Below are 6,000 nucleotides of genomic sequence, written 5' to 3'. Positions count from 1 at the left end.
AAACCTGCTCAGATAAGACGCATGATGTGCAGAGAGGCGAAGCGTAAAGAAGATTTAGGGATTTTTCTTTAATTAATGGAAATTTTAATATTTTATTTATTTTAATTACTTAGTAAATCTTGACGTTTTTAAAATTTCAAGAACTTTGGAAAATGACTCCCCTTTGCCTTTTCATAAAAATTCTTGACGTTTTATAACGTCAAAATTTAATTGATATGACTTGACATTTTTAAAACATCAAGGAAAAGTACATATTGCTTGACGTTTACAAAACGTCAAGAATGTTGAATTTATAAATATTCTTAATGTTTTAAAAAACGTCAAGAATTTAACAAAAAATACATATTACTTGACATTTAAAAACAAGAAATCTGAAAAATTGGCCTACCTCCACCTTTTAATAAAAATTCTTGACGATTTATCCTTCAAATCACCCATTTCTTGACTTTTTTTTAAAAAAACGTCAAGAACTAAAAACCACAATCGTAAAAATGTCCTTTTTCTAGTAGTGTTTGCTCATCTATAGTGAATCGAGTCTTAATACCACTTAGGTAATGCGAATAAAAAGTGCCCGATTCATTCATCACATATGCTTCTACAATAGAGCCCTCAAGACGTGCTTTGTTGATGGTTTATCCTTCAAATCACCCATTTCTTGACTTTTTTTTAAAAAAAGTCAAGAACTAAAAACCACAATCGTAAAAATGTCCTTTTTTCTAGTAGTGTTTGCTCATCTATAGTGAATCGAGTCTTAATACCACTTAGGTAATGCGAATAAAAAGTATTTGATTCATTCATCACATATGCTTCTGCAATAGAGCTCTCAAGACGTGCTTTGTTCCGAACATACTGTTTCAAAGTGCGCGAACTTCTTTCAATGGGATACAATCCAACTATAAGAAAGCAAACTACAACCTTGATTTTATATGGTATGTGAACGGCATGGTGTACCATAATGCTGAAGAAAGTAGGTGGAAATAAAGCCCTCAAGATGTTCTTTGTTCCGAACATACTGTTTCAAAGTGCGTAGACTTCATTCAATGGGATACAATCCAACTGTAAGAAAGCAAACCACAACCTTGATTTCATATGGCAAGTGAACGACATGGTGTAAGAGAATCATTCGTACGTACACCGAAATTCCATAACTCTTTCAATTCCTCAATCAATGGCTGAAGGTGAACATCAATTTTCCTACTAGGAGATCTAGGCCCAGGAATGAGCAATGACATGAAGAAATTTGAATTTTTTATGCATTTCCAAGGTGGCAAATTATAAGAAATCAACACAACAGGCCATATACTGAACAAGGTACTCATATGACCAAATTGATTAAACCTATCTGAAGTTAACCCCAAACGAATGTTCCATTGATTAAAAGCGAAATCAGGAAATTCACAATCAAAGTGTTTCCATCCCTCTGCTCAGCTAAATGTCTTAACATATCGTCTGTTTCACCACATTTATCTCTATGACATCTCATGTCAGCAGACCTTTCTTGCGAGACGAACAAGCACTGTAATCTCGATACGAATGGAATGTGGTGCAATACCTTATGTGGAATTTTTTTTCCTCTGTTAGGATTAACCTTGTACGGAGACTCACTGCATGTAAGACAATGTTGCAAATCGCCAAACTCCTTTCAATATAATACACAATCATACTTGTACCTATGAATAGTCTCGTATCCCAAGTCCAAGTCATGTAATTTTCATTTCACTTCATAAAATGAACTAAGAATAGTACTACTAAACATTAGAAATGTTGCATTAACAGTTCTAACAACGAAAGATTTGATACTCAGCTCCAATCGTTGAGAACTGTGACGTGTATAAACTTAACCAAAAAATTCGAAAAAATTTATGAATAATCGGGGTACAGCTCCCTTGTTCTATATCTATTATAATATTGCACGGTATGTCATTCTCCAAACGACCTTCCTCCGTTTTCTCTTCTTGTTCAATCGAAACTTGTAAATCATTCAGCATTCCAAACATTTCATCTTCTTTATGAAAGTGACTACTACTAGTTCCTTCATCAAAAGGTTTACTACTAGTTCCTTCATTCTATGTAGTACGGGGATATTCCAATAGTAAATAGATGTCATTTCACACCCTCTAATGAGTTTCAATTTAAGTTCATAGATCTCTTGCATGGACAACTTATTCATCCATAATCATCGACTTGAAACTTGGCAACCTCTAAAAACTTGGGTCACTTCTTCTCTATACTCAATAGAAAACTTATTCCTATGTTTAATCCAACCCTTGTCCATCGTTAAAGCCCCTAAAACATAAATATGTTTGGTTAGTCATATATTTCTCCTTTCAAATCCTAAACTTATTCCTCTAAATAAGTTATGCCCAATCTCTCAAACTTTTCACCAAAGCTAAGTTAAACTACAGAGACTACCATAACTGTAGGATAGTCATCATAAGCTAACCACAAACAACTTCAATCTTTACAACCTACCTATCCCTTCCAACATATATACTTTACAAGCTACCTTCCACAGCTTCAAACTCTTAAAAATACTAACAAACTCAAAACTAAGTTGCGACTTAATAGGCTACCATAACTGTAAGATAGTCATAATAAATCAACAACAAACGACTTCAAAACTACTAAGAAATAAACAACTAATTTTGAACTAAAGGCTACCATAACTGTATAGCTAAGACAAATCTCAACCACAAATTACAAAAATTATAAAACAATAACAACTCTCACCCTATACGACCCCTCTCCTTAAATTTTCAACCCTAACCCCTTCAAATTTTTAATTCAAACCCCCCTTCAAATTTTTAATTCAACCCCCCTTCAATTTTCAACCCACCCCCTTCAAAATTTGAATTCAACCCTCTTCCCTCTCAAATTTTCAATTCAATATAACTCACCAACTTAAGTTTTTCAAATAACCTCGTCCCTTTCAAATTTTCAACCCACACCATTCAAATTTTCAACTTCAAAACCGAAATCTATTAAAAAACAATATCCTAAAACTAATTCACAATCAAAATCCAAAAAACTAAACGAAACTAACCCTAAACAAAATAAAAATTTAAACTAAAATACTTACCGGAATAAGGACGAGTAGCAACAAACAACGACGAATGACGGTAGGGGCACGACAGCGAGGGACGACGGTAATGTGCGATTCTCTTCCTCTTCTCCTCCTTTGTTCTTTTTCTTTCTCTCCTCTTTTCGTTTTGGTTCTGTGATTTACAAAACTGAAACTTCTTTTCTATAAGGGAACTCTCGATGCATAATGAAAATATTAAGAGAACCCCACTATTTCCGATAGCATTAGTAATGCATCGGGAATAACTATACACATTGCCGATGCATTACTAATGGCATCGGGAATAACTAAACCCATTCTCAGTGTCATGCATGGCACATCATAAAAAGCGATATCAAATATTTAATTTTTAACAATTTATGACGCCTTTCACAGTGTGTCAGGAATAACGCCTCACATTACTGATGTTTTACTAATGGTGTCGGGAAAGTAGACGCTTATTTTCGATGCCATGCATGGCGTGTCATAAGAAAAGCTATATATTTTTTAATTGTTAGCCATTCCTAATGCACTACGTCAACACGTCAAGATTGGCTTCTTGTTTCTTAATTTCATGTATGTGACGTCGAGAAAGGTGACCAACACCCTATATATAAGACATGCCTTGGTTTCATTTAGAGCTTAGCTTTTCTCTATAACCACTTATCAGCACTACCATGCACCGTAGGAATAAGATACAACTATTTTACATACTAGTGCTCCCATAGTCACTCTCTAATTTTGTTGTCACTCATTGAACCTCTTTCATGCACTACTACAAAAATAACATTACTTGACGCTTTTTATCGATCAAGTATTTGTTTTACTTGACGCTTTTAAATGCGTCAAGTAATCTAGTGTCACACCTCATTCTAGGATTTTCCCTCTTAACCTAGATTGTGGCATGAAAACACTTTTTGAAATGACATTTTCAACCTAAAATCCGAGCGAATAAATTTTACAAAATTCTTAGAAATTTTGGCAACAGCTCCCTTAAAATATGGATTAGCCAAACCTAAAAAGAGAGGAAATTTTGGCAATGGCTCCATTAAAATATGGGTTAGCCATACATACATCGAGTGTGTCTCACCACATATCAGTACAAGAACAATTGCCTACCACAAAATTTAGAAGAGAAGAGATTAAGAGATGGAGAAGGCCTAGTTTTCCATCTCATTATGGCTATGACGAGATAGGACACTACTGATGCCTAGTTTCTGTTTTGTAAGTTGTGAGGCTCTGATCCAAAAAGAAAGTTCTATTGAAGAAGAACTACGACGAGATAAGTTATTTTGACTGACTAAGTGTAGTAAGAGGCACCTATGAAGAAGGATGCTATTGAAGAAAAGGTAATGCAAAGAGAAGTAGTTAAGCCATTGTGTGAAGTAGGTAACGCATTAAAGTGGCGAAGAATAAGAAGTTTGTGTTTGATGCTAAGAATTAGACGATTGGGGTCATAATGTAGGGAGAAGTACCTGTGCCAAATAGTATGGTGATAAGGTAGGTGTTTTGTTGAAATGACTAGACTGTCCTCTTGGAAAAATCAAGTGATATAAATAAGTTTAGCTTTCTAAGGAGATATGGTTGACGTCTCAAGGAAAATATCTAATCGTAATTGATATTTAGTTTATATGGCAAGTTCAGGTTGGCTATATAAGCGCAGTGAAACATTAAGGTGTAATGCCCCAATAAATTTGATTTCCTTTTCATTATTATCTTAAGTGTGGATATGGAAATTTCAAATTTATTTGAGGAACTTGATTATTTTGACCTTGTGATTAATTAAGGTTTAGAGTTATAATTATTTTGATTTGGATAATAATTGTTTTATTTGGAAAATAAATTTGGTAAAGTTATTTGTTAAAGATTAAAGATATTTGGGTTGAGGAGAGAGAGAAGTGATTTTTGTTCAAGATAATGGTGAGATATTATTTGGAAAAAGAAAAAGGAAGAGAAGGGATTGATGTGATTGGTTGGAATTGAAATTTTTGGGGAAAAGGAGTAAAGCATTAAATTAAAGCAAAATAAAATAAAATAAAAGGTTTTATTTTATTTAAATGGGGGCATTGGGATGTGCAATTAATGCACCATCACCATCATCTTCACCAAAGAAAAAAAAAAAAGAGAAAACCCTAGCAAGCTGTCGCCGCCGCCCTTCGCCAGTCGCCGCTGCAGCCTTTCGCCAGACACCGCCGTCGGGCGTTCACTGCAGATCAGCCGAGCCGCACCGCCACTCGTCTCGAGCAAGCCAATCCTCTTCGCGTCGCTCCACTCTCGATTCGCTCCCCGTCGCTCCGCCTGATTCGCTCCGCGTCCCCTTCGCCACGAAACCAAACGTCGCCCAATCGCGACCGTCCGTCGGAGCCGAGCGCCGTCGATTGAAGTCGTGAAGCCGAGCCGTGTCACCGCTTCGCGTAAACCCCGAGTGACCCGCGTCCAGTCGCCAGTCGACCCGCGTCCAGCCGCTCGTCGAGCCGCGTCCAACTGCTAGTCGGGCCGTATCCATTCGCTAGTTGAGCTGCGCGCCTGTCCCATGCCCAAGTCGTGCCTGCACCGTGTTCGTGAGTCGAAATTCTTCAAGCCGAGCCAATCCTTGCTTTCCCAGTCGAGCCGCCAAGCTGATCCCTGCTCTTCTAGCCGAGCCGCCAAGACCTTTTGAGCCACCTAGTTTTTGGTCCTTTCCCCACTTGTCATTAGTAAGTTTTTGGTAAGTTGGTTGGGTTTTTGGCATACCCAAAGAAGAGTAATTTTGCTTTTTAAATAATTTAGTTTTGGATTAAATTAAATAATCTTTCTTAAAGGGCCGGTTGGACCAATTGGAGTTGGACCGTGGGAGTTCTCAACTTAAAGGGAATTATTGCAACCTTGATCTTAGGGCCTCGCTGCTTGGAAAGCACACTTTTTCTTGCTGTTAGGACTCGTCGAGCAAATATCCAGGT

Source organism: Cucumis melo, chromosome 8 (genome assembly GCF_025177605.1).
Source record: "Cucumis melo cultivar AY chromosome 8, USDA_Cmelo_AY_1.0, whole genome shotgun sequence".
NCBI classification, from domain to species: domain Eukaryota; kingdom Viridiplantae; phylum Streptophyta; class Magnoliopsida; order Cucurbitales; family Cucurbitaceae; genus Cucumis; species Cucumis melo.
The sequence above is the reverse complement of the archived record's forward strand: the minus strand, read 5'-3'. Positions refer to the sequence as shown.